Here is a 16259-nt window from a genome sequence, read left to right on the forward strand (position 1 = left end):
TGAATTGGGTCCCCTCCTGACCCCTCAGCACCTCAGACTGAGATCTCAGGTCTCTGCAGATGTAATTAGTTAAAATGAGACCGCCCTGGAGTAGGGTGGGCCCCTAATCCAGTATGACTAGTGTCCTCACAAAAAGGGAAAGTTTGGACACAGACCCACGCCCGGGGCAAATACCACGTGAGGGTGACGGCGGAGTTTAAGGCGCTGCTTCTGCAGGCCCAAGGCTGCCGGCACCCCCGGGAGCTCTGACGCCTGGAGCGGAGCCTTTCCCCGCATCCCTCAGGAGGAACCAACCCCGTGGACACTGCCAGTTTGAGCTTCTAGCCTCTGTATCTGTCAGACAGTAAATTGTGGTGCTTCGTCATGGCAGCCCTAGGGAACTAATACAGTATCCTCTCATTTGTCAAGCCTTAGCTTACAAGTCATTTTGTCTGAGGTTCCTTGACCATCTAGATCCACCAATATTTCCTATCCAAGCTCAATACAAATAGAAATCTGTGACTTTATCACTGGTTGGCGTGCTTGTCTGTTTGTGGACATCACCACGCTCTGGGAGCACGGGGTTTGTCCTGTCCTGCCTGCCTTCAGAGCAGCTCTCAGCGTGTCCATGGCCTTGCAGCTGCCACTGAACGAGGGTGAGAATGCCCGTGAGTTGCACCCGGACCCAGGAGGTGGCACCAAGAGCGTAACATCAACTGTCACGCACACTTGGGATTTAGTGGAGATAATAGTTTTTCCAGGAAGTGAGGGAATTTAAAAATACTCTCAATTTTTTGTTTTATGACACTCTTTTTTCTGGCTGACAAATTTCCAAACATTAGGAAGTCCAGAGAAGAAGAGAACACATTGACTGTCATCAGCCACCTTTATATGCTGTGAGTGAGGGTCTTATGGAAAAACTGTGAAAGCCATAACAAAAAATTCTTCAAGTGTTCAGCTGTAGTGAATCATATGGTTTGCTGAAGTTACATTACACATCTGAAGTTTATTTCTTGTTTAAAATATTTTTGATACTCAAAATTATCATAGCAATTCTTTCTAAACAACTTCAAGGCAAAGCTGTAGACGCTTTTTCCTTCTGACTTTAAAAGTAATAAAAGTACTTTATATTTTATCACCTTAAAGAACTAATGAATATTTCAAAGCCATTTGGGATGCAACAGAGAAACCACAGCAAGACACACTTCAAAGAGTATTTTTCCCTTACTTCATCAGAAGAATAGGACACAATTTATGTTTATTACTAAGGATTGGACAATCTCTTATATTACTCAATTTAAATTCATGATTATCAGGGAGCAATTGTAACAAAATGAACTTCATTTCAGTTTCTAATGAAATGGGAGGAACCCGTACGTGAGGTAATGGCCCAGAAGTTCTCCAACTTGATGCCTATGATCCTTGAACTTCAACGTCTTCACATTCCTACGGTCGCAACTAAAGTCTAACTCAGCTGTATGGTTATTCAACGTGCACTTCACAAGAATAGTCTTTGCAATGCAGAACTATAATCTATGGTTTTTTATTGGCCAACTGCTCTGGCAAGCGTGCACACTTGTTTTCCATGGTTGTGTAGCCCACTGAATTACAGCGCCAGGGAGAAGAGCCTGTGTGGGCAGGAGAGAGGCGTATCAGTGGTACTGTGGAGAAAATGTGGCATCAGCTGGCCGAGGGGCCACTGGATTGATCACAGCTACAGGTACTCGACACTTTCATATACGCCATCCCAGTCACATCCTCAACTTTGATGTACAGCTGTGATTACAGATGGAGGCGACGTCGGTGTCACGGCCGAGATGATACAATGGCAACTGCCGTGCCAGTTTACTAGGCTGCCAGGAAGCTTCTGGAAGGCTGAGAGTGTCATTTGTTTCGTTCACTGCTGTATTCCCAGAGCTGAGAAAAGTTCCTGGGCATGGAATCAAGTTTGTCACTTGCATGATTATTTGATGAAGTTACTCTCATTTATTAGAAAATATGAACTAAAAACCCATTTGAAAGGAGTTCACCTTGAGCGTGGCTCTCAATTTCATCCTTCGTTAAGATGCATTCATGGGGAGAGGCATCACCCCAGGTCCAAGCCCCCACTATCCTGACTCCACTCCCTTGAAGAGAAAAACTGGTCCAAATGCATCCCACCAGGCTTCTTTCAGGACGTTCCGCTCCATAGCTGGAACGTACACAGAGGGACCGCACTGGTTTCATCAGGTGGCTCAAACAATGGTTTCACATGAGACCAAGGTGTCCGGTCAGATTTCCTCGGTCTGGCACAGGTTACCTTTCCCAGAGACTTTCAAAATGGTTATATTTTGCTTTATTGATCCACTTTCCCACAGATTTATGACTACATGCATCTCATCCAAGGGCTACGAAATACTTCTTGACTGTGTCTGTCAATACCGTGTGGATTTGGGGGTCATATTTACATTTTGGGCTGCAGTGACATGCCATCGAGGGCCTGAAACCAGAGTGAAATTCATTCTCTGCTTTGTGAGCTCGGGGGCTGGGAAAACTAGAAGCAATACCCACGCCTCAGGGAGCTGCCAGGCCTCTGGAAAGGCCAGAGTGGGTGATGCCTCCCCCAGGTGACTCACTTGGTTGAGGTGCTGTCCCATAAACCGAAAAGTGCTCGGGTTCAGTTCCAGGTCAGGGCATGTGCCTAGGTTGCGGGTCCCTGGTGGGGCGTACAAGAGCCAACAGATCTGTTTCTCTCTCACATGGATGTTTCTCTTCCTCTCTCTCTCCCTGCCTTCTCCTCTCTCTCAAAATCAATAAGCATGAGTAAGGATTAAAAACAAAACAAAACAAAACTCCAGCCCTGGCTGGTGTGTCTTAGTGGATTGAGCACTGGACTGTGAAGCTAAGGATCGCCAGTTCAATTCCCAGTCAGGGTACATACCTGGGTTGTGGGCTAAGTCCATGGTGGGGGCGGCGCATAAGAGGCAACCATACATTGATGTTTCTCCCCCTCTTTCTCCCTCCCTTCTCCTCTCTCTAAAAGTGAATGAATCTTTTAAAAAAAAATACTCCAATCGAATCTAAAATATTTCATGAGAACCAAGGGCAAATAATCACTGATTCACAAGTATCTGAGTGCATATGTGCTGGGCGCCGTGCTAAGGATAAAATGCTGAACACGAGGATGGCTCTGCTCTTCATGAAAAGGCATAGCGGCTGGTTTGACAAGGGAAGGGCTTAGGGCTCATGGGGCACAACAGCAGGAGAAGCTGCTGGAAAAGTAGTTTGGTGCCAGATTATAACAGACTTTATGTGTCTCGTCCAATGATGTGGACTTTACTGCAGAGAGAAGGTAGGATTGGAATTGTGCCCTACCTGAAGTTAATTTTCTCCTTACTTGGATGGTGGTGTGGCAGCTGGCTTGGAGGTGTCCGAGTTGGAAGGCAGGGAGCAAGGCCACCACAATCAGTGAAGGAAGCCATGCGGCGGGGATGGAGAAAGGTCCTGGTCCAGGGACATCTGGGAGTAGCATTGACAGGTCAATAGGATACTGCTGATCGGAAGTACCAGCAGGTCCTTGAAGAACGTTGTTTGGTTTCATGTTCTTTCGTTATAACATTGATGAGATGCTGCAGGAACTTAAGCTTTGTTTATGTCAATTAGCTTATGGTAAAACTGGTTTCTTTATACATAGTTTCACGTATACTCCGCAGACCCTGTCTACCACCATGGTAGCTGAGGGAAAGGAAACAGCGCGAATAGCTTTTTAACATGGTTCCACCGGTGGGTAGAGTGACAACCACCCTCCAGAGTTTGTACTGCATGGCTCTGATCACCCGCAGCGGCCTTGCTACACGAAATAAACGACGGAGTGAGTGGCTGTGTTTCACAGGATTATGTGAAAAGGGATAAGAACTGTCTGGATGTGAGGTCTCTTTCTGAGATGCCTACAAAACAGAATCCTAAACCCTCACCCGTCTCATCACCGCCTCTGCGTGTCTGTGCACTTTTCTTTTTCCAGTCCACAGAATTCAATACTTCCAGGACAAAGAGGGGTGCTGGGCTTATTCTTGTACTACAGAAGAGTGTTTACATCTAGAGAGCTGTGCCTGTCACCAAAGGACCTCCTCTGGGTAGAGAAGCGTGCGAGAATCCTGATGAAACTTCAAGTGAGGGAGGAAACAGGTATACTTAGTCAAGAATCCATCCTTTTAAAGCAAGAGACCAAACCCAGTAGGTCCCAAGTGAGCGGCATTAGTGTGAGTGAACATACCTTCAGGTGACAGGTGCTGTACCTGGGCTCTTGCATTCTCTCATTACCCCCGTTTTACAGCTTTGAACACTGAGCCCTTAGGTGAAGCAACTTGACCCAGGATGCCCACTAGCAAGTAAGTTACAGAGGCCAAATTGGAACCTGCCTGGGCCGGCCACCGTCAAGACATTTTTACGCAAGGTTAACATACATCCTTGCCCATGTCCTCCAAACTGCCGTGGCCCAGGCGCCAGATAACTTGCAGTGCGCTACCACGGACTCCCAGGGGTAGGCCTTCCCTATCGCCCCAAACCGAGTGCGCGCCGGGTGATGCCTGCGATAGCAGCAGCCTCTCCAGTGGTTAGAGCCCCTCAGCCGCTGATAAGGGCTCTAAGGGTTCGGGACGCCAGTCACTTTGGCCCAGTTCTTGCATCAACACCTAAGCAATGCTGTTTTGTGAGATAATTTGTTCCTTCGAGTGGATTGCGTTACAAAGTCTCTAACCACCACTTACACCTGCCCCACTAACCGGGTGGATGGCAAGAGCCCCTTTGCTTCCCGGGGCGCCCGCCTCCTTCCCAACCTTCAGATATCCCTGAGGATGGCGAGTCAGGTACCCGCTTTCCCCTCCGCGAGCCGCTGACCCTAAGTGCACGTCGTGTCCCCCGCAGATCCCCCAGCCCCACCCCCACACTGCCGCGCTCGAGTGTTCGCGCGGCGAGTGGCAGCGCCCCACGTGCCAACAACAGACTCACGAGCGGCCGCTTGTTGCTCCCGCTGCCGCGACGTGGGGAAGTGAAAATGAAATAGACTTTTCGAGAAATGATGAAAGCGGCTCGGCCTGCCAATGAGCAGCGGCGGCGAACTTCCGCACCTCGCGGCCGCGCTCGCCCGCCCTCCGCCCCCCCCTCCCGGTTGCACAAGCCTGAAACAAACACTGGGGAGGAAGGGCGGAGGGAGGCGGGCGCAACGGGGCGGGGGGCGGGGGGATTTCCAGCCTCGGCTCCTCGCAGTTTCCTCTCCTTGTTTTGCTTTCGATCTGGACTGTTCTCAGGCAAGCCGGGGAGTAACTTTTAGTTTTGCTCCTGCGATTATCCAACTGACGGGCTTTCATTTCCATTTCACACACCCTAGCAACACTTAAATCTTGCGGAATTGCATTGGTAGCGTGAAAAAGCACACTCGAGAGGTAACATTTTTTTCAAATAATAGTTGTGACTGTGCGTGTGTGTTTTTTTCTTGAGGGCATGTTTATGAGGACCGGAGGGGACGTGTGTGTGTGTCCAGATGGTCTGACATGATGTTTTGCAGACGGAGAATGCTGGGGCTCATAAATATTAATACCGATTTTTGGAGGAACAGTCGGCGCGGTTAAGGATCATCTGATTTTAGGGGAAGCAGGTTCCGCTGCTGTAGCTGCTGCTGCTGCTGCTAGGGCTGCTGAGGCTGCAAGGAAGAGGAGGAGGTAGAGAGGGAGGAGGAGGAGGAGGAGGAGGAGGAGGTCGGTGGAGGTTTAATTTCACTTTTGGATTTGCAGATGCGGAGAGGTGGCTCCATGGACACTGACCTGCTCTGTGTGACTCCGCGCCCCAGGTGTGGTGTGTGGGGGTGCAGGTCCGCTGGAGTCGGGCCTCCTTTTACAACAGATTGATCGTGTGCGAGTGTTTGCGTGTGCACAGACGCCGTCGCCTCCAGATGCGAAGGCGGGGAGCGGGTGCCCGGCGGCGGCGCCTGTGCAGGCAGCCTCCGGCGTAAATAAGCAGGCACACACCGTCCGCCCGGCTGCTCGCGCCCGGCGCCCGGGAGGGAGAGGCGCCGCCCGCCGGGGCCGGAGGAAACTTGATGGGGCGCCCGCCCGCCGCGATCGGGGAAGGATCGCGGGCGCGCGGGCTCCGAGCGGGGCTGGGCGCCGGGCCTGGCCGGCGAGCCCGGCTTCCGCGGGTCTGGGCCGCTGCCGCCGCCGTAGCTTGGGAGGGACGTCGTGTCCTCCTTCCCGTCGGCCAGTGCCCGGCCTGGCCCTGGGGCTTTGTCACTGCACTTGTCCTGGCGCGCGGGGGGCTCTGGCGGCGCGTCCCGGGAGGGCGCCGCGCCTAGGGGTCATCTGCCCTGGCCGCGGCCTAGCGCCGGGCGCCTCCGGGTCCCCGCGGGCGCCCCGGGCCGGCCTCGCGCGCTGGGCCTGACCCGCCTTGGCTACGGAGCGGGCGAGGTGGGGGCGGGGAGCCTCCGGGGACCGAGTGGTGCCCCGCTGGCACGCTCGGGGGACCCGCGTCTCCTGGGGGACCTGGGGCCGCGGCCGGTTGGGGACGTGACTGCCCGCCCCACGCCCTTCGATCCCGCTCTGGGTGCCGAGGGGCACTCGCCCGCCGGCCGAACATGGTTGGTGCAAAGCCGCGGCCGCCACTTCCTTTCCGCCTGGTCGGCTGGGCTCGTCCCTGAGCGCTGCCCGCCGCGGCCAGTTGTGGCGCTCGGCCGCTCGCAGTGCCACGGCCTGGGGGTCGGTTCCGGAAGCCTTTGCAAGTTCTAAGGGCTTCAGGATGTAACTCGTCCTGTTTCCCAGGACACACCGGCATCTCTCTTGGGCCTCCAGATCTTTGGGCATTTGACGCCGTCACACTCTTGCCCCCTTAGAGGGGAAAAGGGAAGGAGGCTGGCAGCCGGACCCAGGCGCAAAGACAGTATTCCAGGCGCCAGTTAGGGCCCCGGGTCCGGCGGGGTGGCATGACCCTTGCTTGTCACCTGTAAGTGTGACTCCTGGGATAGGCAGTAGAAGTTGCCCTGTATTAGCGGTTTGGCTTTCACTCGTTTTTTAACCGCCCAGTATAGAGTTTGGAACTTGGGGACATTTTACCCGCTCCTGCCTCCTCAGACTCCACCCTCTAGTGTGGGCAGTGCTCCTTGTCCCTGCTTAGGGAGTGAGAAAATGCAGAATCTTCCTCGATGAGTGGCCTTCTGCCACTGGCCTCCCTGTCGCGGTGACTGTGACTCGGCCTGCTTTTGATGAATGGGGCGGGAGGGTGGAGGACAGTTATATTTCCTGTTGTGGATTTTCAGGAATCACCAAGGTTGCTGACAAGCCTGCAGCCATTTATTAGTTTTTAGACCGATTGCCAATAAGGTCGAAACTTAGCAGCCGACAGTTTCTGGTGCTCAAGGGCAGGTGCAGACCGGGGCCTGGAGACTGAGTACGGAAGGTGGAGAGTCTTGATGTTAGATGCACTCCCTGACGGCGGTTCGAGGGCCATCCCTGCTTAACGTCATCAGGCAGGCAGATTCTGGCTTCTCTAGTTTTCTCAACCCCTCCTCAGGCCTTTTTTTTTTTTTTTTTTTTTAAATGGGGAAGGAGGGGAAAGAAACCAAAACAATCTTGGAAAAACCTGTCTATTCTTTAAAGAAATTTCAGGAGATGGAATATTTAGAACTTAAACCGGCATTTCTGAGGGGTAACCTTGGACCATCTATTGATTGATGCGGCAAAGTCTGGCATTTCACTGTAATTAGTGAATGATTATAACTTAGCCTGTTGTGTAAGAAGTTAGATTTTGGCCTCTTAGATCAAAGAGTTCTTGTCTGTCATGATTTGTAACTGGTTCTATTAATATATTAAACATTTGTATATTTCATTCCCAAAGAGTTGTCTTTTTTTTTCTGTTGACCTTGAAAAGTTAAGAGAGGATTCCACATATCTCAGGTGGAATTACCAGTGAAAATGGCATCATAAGCAAAAGTAAGAGTTTGTAGTTAAATTGTAGTTTGCAAATTCAGGCAAACAGAAGGTCGCCTTCAGGTCCTGCCGGTTCTATGAACTGCGGCCCCACTCTCCTCCTGATCTGCTCTCTGAAATACTGTATTAGGCAAATACTCAGTATGCCAAAGCTACCTAAAAATGTTTAAACTGAATAGTGGGAAATTGGAAACTCTGCATGTTTAACATTTGCTGTGCATTGATGTTCTTGTTTCCAAGGACATTGTACTTTTATTCTTAGTATTATCGAGTGTAAGCTCTATTGTTTTTAGAGAATTCTCATACAATTCCCCTTTGATAGGGAACAGACCACTGAACTCTAAGTAGGGTATGTGGGACATAGTTCCATTATGTGCTGTATACCAAAAAGGGCTTCAAGCAGACAAAGGCCTTTATTCATTTAATAAATTTCCCTAGAATATTCACCATGTCACAGACACAGTGTTAGGCTCTGTGGGTTCAAGTGGGGACAGGGAGACAACGTTTTTACCCCGTAGGGACATTGCATTCTAGTCAGTGAGCTGTCAGTACACAACTGAAAAACAAATGCAATAATTATCATTGGGGTTCGTTCTATGGAAGGTAATAATAATAACCATGTATCTGATAGGGTTGCTTTGGGGAAACAGAGGAGATATTGTGTATGAAAAAAAGGTTGTGTAAGTTACAGCAACCTACCAATGTGTAAAGCATTAATTTATAAAACTCTTATCAGATTATCAATACTTTTAAAAAGCCAGGAAATCCTGACTCCGGATGAAACACTCCATTTCTCTTAGAGAATTTTCAGCAAGAAGGGGTTCCTTATTCTGAGAATATATAAATAATGGTAAGGAATTTAACATGGAATAACTTTCATGTAAAGCAGCAAAGTGTTTAACAGTGAAATATGATACTGTCAGTGAATTTTATTTTATTTTATTTATTCATTTATTTTTTTGTGAGACGAAAAGTTAGGTAGTGCTCATGGAGACCAAATGATATGGAAATAACAATGGTTGGACCAACTGATCTTCCCAAACTCCTTACGCTTTAGTCTGAATCTTCTTTATCATTGTTTCAAGACTCAATTCATTGCCTGGGATTAGAGGGCTGCCCTTAACCCATGTTAGTAGTTTGCTCCGACATCTTTAAAGGGGCTCAGTTAACTCGTGTTTATTGAATGCTTACTATGTGCCCAACACTGTATATGTGAAAACAGTGTGACCACATATGTAAAAGTAAATAGATAGTACATACTTATCTAACATAAAAATACACAAAGTAGTGTAGAACAATGATATGAATTGCTCTGAAATTTCAGTTGTCAATAACAAGGTCGGTTCTTGCGTCTGTGGGGGACACCCAGTCCCTCTGTGCCCGAGGTGGGAGGCCAGGGCTTGCCGACCCATTTGGGCCCTACCGTGGGTTTGAGTGCACATGTGACCAGCATTTATTTGCCCAGGGCAGGGTTGAGGTGTGGTCCCCGTGGTGGGAATGGGAGCGAGGAGGTTTGATTGAATCTTGATTTTTCAGCAAAGAAAATAAATTATCCGTAGAGTCTAGGTTTAAGGCTGAAGCCAATATTTTATGTAAAATACCAAGGGAAACACACAGGCAGGAAATGAAGCCCACGGGTTGCAGTTCCGGTGGCTGAACTGGAACGCGCTTCAGGACTCCTCTGGCCTTACAGGTTGCGTGCCAGACGCCCCGGCTACTAGGCTTTTACCTTTGCCGTCCCCTTAAAACGATTTCCCCCTCATCAGCTCCTCCTTCTGACAAACTGTCTCTGAAACAAATTACGTTTCATTAGGAAGACTTTATATGCTCCTTGTTACCACCGAGAAACACCTAAGGCTTCCCTAGTCAGGGCTCTTGATTGACTTGAGAGACCTGGAATCGTCAAATCTAGTTGATTTAATTCCAGCCCAAACGTGATGTTTTGGACATTGCAGGCGGCTCTTTTCTGCAGTAGTTCCTCATCCTCATTCTGAGGTTCGGGGATCTAGCGCAGGGCCCGGCCCCTGCCGCCAGTGACCTTGGAGGTCACTGCTGCGGATCCAGTGACCCCTGGGTATGAACTGCTGTAGTAACCCAGGCGATTATATTATTAAATGAATGCACACAGAGTGCCCTTACATCATTTATTTATCACATATTTGTGATAGCCAGCCACGCCCAAGGCTCTGTGTAGCAGGGGGGAGGGCAGGGTAGAGGGAGTGGGTGCATGAAGTCAAGGGTCCAGGGGCCTGGAAGTTGGTTTTCAGCTCCGTTAGTAACTCGCTGTTCCCCTCCCCTTTCTGCACCTTAGTTTTCACATCTGTAAAATGGGCCTGCACTAGTTCTGTCGTCTTTGGATAGGACTCATTTGTGTATCAAAATCACTTGGGGGGACGGGAGGGCATTTATAAATCACTCAGGAACCTTAAGATTTGAGACTTACCGGCAGCGCCTTCCTCTCCTTGTTTCTCCAGACCTAAGGAACCGCCCCTCCTGCTTAAGCCTCTGATACTCACCCGTGTGTCCTGGATCCCTGTCCTTCTCTGGATCCCTGTCCCCCAGGTGTGTGGGCCAGAGCAAAGGTGGAGAAGCGCCGAATCAAGGTTCTCCTCCCAGAGCCAGGTCTTTGTAGTTTTTCGTCGGCTGCGAGGCTGCGTTATGTAGGAAGGTAAGCAGGTGGAGGGGGCTGTCACCCGCATTTTAGACAGTGCTTTGAACAGGGAATCGGGGGTCACTCCCTGCTGGCCCTGCCCGTGTTGGCCTTACTTGTCATAGAAAGATGGTGGTATCCTTAGGGTGGTGGAACTTTGATTTTCCCATTCTCTAGAGACCAGAAGGTCTTTGCCTTATGGGTATGTCTCTTTTTCTATCTAGGAAGGACGTAAAGACTTGGGGGTTTGTTTTGTTTTTTTCCTGTTTTGGCTTGTAGTCCCTTTCTCAGTTTGGTATTTAGCTTCGATGCGCAAGGAAGAATTAAAGTTGAACAGACAAGTCTCCCCATGACGCATGCCCCGTGTGCCTGTCTTGTGTCCCATTTGTATGAGAAACAAGGCTGCGTGGTTGTTTCTGAGGATGGATTGGAAGCATTTTTATCTCAAGGGCAAGACCCATGTAGTTCAGTAAAATATCTTAATTTAGGATTTGGTGTGGTAAAAGCCTGTCCAGTTTTCATTAAACAAACATTTTTGAGAGTTAACTACTTGCCGTGTAACTTTCACGAGTAATTTCTTTTCAAGCATACACAAAGGCGCAGTTGCATTTGCTGCTCACACACGTAATGTGATCAAGGACAAGATGAGCTTCCAGTTTAATTTTTCTTGCTAAGCTTATGAATGCCAGGTTTTTGTAGGACCCAGAGAAACCCTTTTTAGATTGAATACGCTGTCCCGTCCCTGTCAGCGTGGAATCCAGAATGACTTTCCCATGTCGTGAGGTTGTCATTTTGAGTGAGAAAGAACTGCATACAAACTGCTTTATTCCAAGTAATATCTAATGTGTTATTTTTGAAGATAGCTGTTTTGGTTTGTTTGTGTTCTCCTTACCCCGAATTATTGCAGACGATGAGAAAAATGACGGTGCCCTCACACCTCGGAAGGGTGTTGGTGGGTGTGTGGAGCAGGGGGCTCACAGTGGGAGGACATTGAACTATGGCCGTGGGGGGCGGAGGTGATGAAAACAGAGAATAAGGTGGAGAGGGGACTGGTGTCCCCTGAACTCTTGAGTGGGAGAGGGAGAAGAGGGAATCGGGCAGGTAGACGTTTTGTGTCGCCACGGGTGTCGCGGAAAGCGTGGAGGAGGCCGTGGGAGCCCGTTGGTAGTTCATTGCTAGGAGCTCAAGGGCAAGTCGAAGCACTAGTGGACCCTCCACTCCTGACTTCGGAGTGAGGCCTTTGTGTGTGTAGGATGCTGATCTCCGATGGGAAAACTGCTGGGCCTCGGCCGGCTGGACGCAAGTCACCAGGAGGCTCTGGGCGGCTGCCGCCGGGGCGTGGCCGAAGCTGCCTTCGAGGGGGTGTGAGAGCTGGAGGCCTCCCAACCTGAGGCCTCAGGCTCAATCCAGAATTGGCTTTGGAGGCAACCACGGGCCCTGAGGAAGGTACACGCTGATCAAATAGAGCAGAAATGCTGCACTAGCTCTCTGGCACCCTCCTCCCTTCCCCCACGCTGGTCTTCCTGCTGCTGTCTTATTTTTGTCAGGTTGTAGGAGGGGACTAGAGAATCAGGAAAAACAGAACGAAACAACCAATACTGTGTTTCCCTGACAGATAGATGGCACAAGTCAGCATCGAATGGTGAAGGCCGTGACTGGGTTCCGCAGGTCCCTGACTTTGAAACTAAGTGCTCCATGTTCTAGTGGGATTTGTACATTGACATTAACTTTCTGGAATTCAATTTAGCGTTACATACTTAAAGTCTTAAAAATGTTAAACTCTGTTCCAGTAATTGCACATCTAGGAACTTACATGAAGTACCCAGAGATGGAACAAAGATTTATGTACAAGGATATTTATTGAGCCAGCTTTTGTTATCGTGAAAACTTGGAAACAACCTAAATACCCAACGATAGATGGGAGCACATTTGAGTGAAATATGGCACATCCAGACCATGAGCGTACATGCTAATGAAATTCAAAGTCTGACATTTAATGATGGGAAAAGGCTTGTGTTATGTATTGAGGAAGAAAAAGAGGATATTCAGTTGTGACCTTAATTTTATTTTAAAAATGTGTGTGTATATTTGTGTATATACCCTTAAAAAAAAAACAAACAAACTTGGAAGAAAACATTTGGATGGTGGAATGGTGGGTGTTGGGCTTTTTCCCTTCTCCAAACACTTGTATTTTCTACATTTAATGCAACAGCACAATTATTTTTGAAAGCAGAAGAATGTTCTCAAGACGATACTAAAGTGTCCCATATGCGCGTGCCCCTGGTGCATGTGATGTAAGCCTAGGACGCGGGCCTGGGCTGAGCCCGACGAGGTGGCTGTGCGTGGACTTGGCCAGGCTCGCGCCACCCCTGCTTTGACGTGGGAAGCCGGACTCCGGAGGCCAGGCTGCCCCAGCCAGCGAGCAGAGAAGGCCCAGCCCCACCGCAGCTCCCGCCGGTTCATGATCCTTGGACGGATGGATCCTTGACGAGGCTGAGGCTCGCCGTTTTGTCAAGGACTGGGAAGGGTCTCAGGTGGTGTGAGCCCACTCCCCAGATAGGTCCTTTATGTGCGTGAAGACTGCCAACACCCAAAGCCCCGGGGCAGGAGGAAAGAATTCCTCACTGACCTTCCCAACCAGGTCAGCGGTCAGAGAGATGTGGCCGCGTTGGTCCCAGACCCGGGTGACGCTGTGAAACCTGAGGGCATGGGGGTGTGGGCTGTGCTCTGCTCTGTAGGTTCTCATTCTGACCTTTGGCACGATAAGCCGTTTACAGCCCAGAGCCATCCCTAACGCCTGGGCTTCATCTCCTTTCAAACAGATGTGCTTAGAGAGATGGGTCTTCAGGGCACCCTGGGAACTTGACCTAGGGTCCTCTCTATAACCACGGGGCCCTCTTGGGGAGGTAGAGAAGTTCAGCTGTGTGTCTGGGTCAGGGCAATGCATGTGGACAACTGGCTACAGCTCCAGTTCCTGGGGCATGGGAAGAGTCAGTACAGAGAGGAATACCGACTCTTCCCATGTGAGATGGGCGGACCTTCCCTATCTCACGTCGTGCACATTCCTGTGTCTCAGGTGGCTAAGATGTGTCAGAAGAGCAGGGAGGGCTCAGGGAAGTCGGCCCCCTCCCCCGTCCCCAGCCTTTACAAGTGTCCTGTTCGAGAATGGCTTACATGGCTCAGGGTGTGACTGCTGACTTTTCATAACTGAGGAAGCCTCTAAATTCATAATGTCTGAAAAAAATTTTTAGAATACTTTTGATCGCTTTACGGATACCGAAGACATTTTTGGATTGTTCTGAGACCAGGGTTGGGTGTAGCTGCTAGGAGTTCAGAGGCAGAATGCCAAAGCACGGCCAAAAAGAAAAGTATTGATTAGCACAACACTGTCCAACCCAAATAGACTGTGAGCCACGTGTATATCTTTTAATTTTCTTGTAGCAATGTTAGAAAAGCAAAGAGAAGTAAGTGAAATTAATAATATTTTATGCTACCCAGTATATCCAAAATATTGTCAGTTCAACATGTAATTAATATAAAGATGTGTTCTTTTTTTCGTACCGAATCTTCAGAATCCATTGTGCGTTTTACGCCTGCAGAGCATCTTAATTTAGCCCGGACCCATTTCAGGTGCACAGTAGCCATGTGGCAGGGTGAGGCTTTTTTAATGTGTGAGGCTTTTTTTTTTTTCCTGCAAAGGCCAGTTGCGATTTGGCAGATGGGGTGCGGAAGGGCTGCCACGGTGGACGGTGCGGGGTTTGGGAGGCAAGGCGAGGTGTGAAGAGCAGTGTGGGAGAAGCTGTCACAGGGGGACAGAACCCGGGAGGACTGAAGGGAAGCAGAGTTAGAGCGGCTCCGGCCGCCCGCCTGTCCGTGTGCCTCCCCGGACGAACCTTACCTGGTCTGTTCCGCCTAGAGCGATCGAATGATCGAACGTCCTCAGAAGCAACGCCCCTCCTCAGTGCATGTGCCGCTCCTATGGCCATTTGTCATGAACATCTCGACTCTTTCCTGGCCTCTTGAGCTGTGGGGACAATTGTTGATTCCTCTGATTTTCCTGTCTAGAGCACCTACGGGGCAAGTTACCAGAGAGCTAGGATCATGTTGGATTTCTTTGCATTCCCACCGGTACTTGATGTGCAGTGAGAAATAGATAAATATTTGTTGATTTGATTTTTCGCTGTAAAGCAGTGGTTAGCGAGGAGGCTGAATCCCACCTCAGAATGGATGGCACAGTTGTCCTTTGGGGTAGAAACCTAATGGCACGTGTGCTGGGCACATAAATACTGGGATTTGTCACTTTGCATTTGGGGTTCAGCCAGCACAGTGTGAAAAATGGTTCGTTTTTTTTTCTGTTTTGTACCTCGGCCTTGAGAAAAATCTTTATCAGTCCATTCCTTTGACATTTAAGTTCCAGTGATACTAATGACCTTCCTGCACACATAAATAAGCTATGTTTGCTGATAAACTGGAGATAGACATTTGGGAGCTGCTGCATTCTTGGTGAGTTTGTGAGTTATTAACAATCACTTTGTTATCAACAAACACCCAGCCCATAACATATATTCAGTAAGATTGGTTCTGGAATCAAATACAGTATTTTACAGTTGCCTTCATTTGTTCTTTTCGGCTATAATTGTTGGGTTGAAGCAACAGACTTCTCCACAGAGCCAAGGCCATTTATTTTTACAGAAGCCTACCTAAGAACTGCTTAGGTAGCATTTCTCTGCGAGATTAAATACGACCTTCACTGAATCATGTTAGCAGGGCCAGCAGCTAGAAAAATAAAGACTAAACCGAACCTTCAGCAAAAAAAATAAAAAAAAAAAAAGTCCCAGCTGCTCAGTGGCTCAGAGCTTGCCTGATTGCTTTCTTCCAATGAAAACACTGTCGTTTAGTTCTCAGTGAATTCTGGTAGGTTTGGGGATTTGCAACTGACAGAAGAACAGGCATGTGTGCTCTCACTTTAAAATAGTAATCTTGAAGGTAAATCTTATCCACTGTTTTCAGGGATTTTGTTTGTATGGAAAAACTTACCTCATGTGCCCTGTTTTCCTGACCTTTGCAGTCAGTGTCCCCAGGGTCGCCGGGTCAGAGGACGAGACGTGAGGCTGGTGTTCCAAGAGGATCCCGGGCATGTGGGGGGTCCTGGGTCCTCCCGAGGACCCTTGCTCACCGGCCTGCTCCCCTCTCTTCTCTCCGGCGCTGGAGTGGCTGTGGGAACGTGAGGAGCCTGGAAGGGAGGCCCCGGTAGAGAATGCAGATGAACTGCTCTCGCCACTTTTGGGTGTGGTCGTCCTGGCGATTCGAGAAGTCAGGATGGATTTAAAATACCATTGGAGAGGATTTGCCTCCCTTACAGGTGCTTGTAATGCGTTCGGCTCTTTTCTTTACCCCCTGCAAAGACCGGTTGTGATTTGGCAGATGGGGTTGGGAAGGTCACCCAACTGGACTCTGAATCATTCATTCGTTCAGTCGTTTACTTAACAGGCATTTAGGCAGTGTTAACTCTATGTCGAGGGAAGCAGTAAAGGGTGAAAAAGCAACCAGCCTTCATGGGCGTTCCCTGGGCTGGGGCTCTGCATTGCGTGCCGATGGTCAGGAGCCTGACTGGGAAGCAGGAGAAAGCAGAGTCAAGTAGCTGGTAGCTGACCACGGCTCCAGGGTGATTTTAGGTG

General features: G+C 49.4%; 1 protein-coding gene across 5 annotated transcripts in view; it reads left to right on the forward strand.

Moving 5' to 3' along the window:
• Window positions 1–5209: 5209 nt before the first annotated feature.
• Window positions 5210–16259, forward strand: part of IRF2 (interferon regulatory factor 2) — a 73742-nt gene continuing 62692 nt past the window's right edge. For 3 of the 5 annotated variants that reach the window (XM_054566181.1, XM_054566186.1, XM_054566182.1), the window contains exon 1: window positions 5210–5399. The gene's annotated coding sequence lies outside the window, so the exon portion shown is untranslated. Of the gene's footprint in view, window positions 5400–5725; window positions 5804–10405; window positions 10600–16259 lie in introns of those variants that run through there. The other 2 variants (XM_054566183.1, XM_054566184.1) reach the window with 2 other exon arrangements.

The sequence above is a fragment of the Pteronotus mesoamericanus genome, unplaced genomic scaffold (assembly GCF_021234165.1).
Source record: "Pteronotus mesoamericanus isolate MK-2021 breed Mesoamerican mustached bat unplaced genomic scaffold, CSHL_Meso_final contig_169, whole genome shotgun sequence".
Taxonomy (NCBI): domain Eukaryota; kingdom Metazoa; phylum Chordata; class Mammalia; order Chiroptera; family Mormoopidae; genus Pteronotus; species Pteronotus mesoamericanus.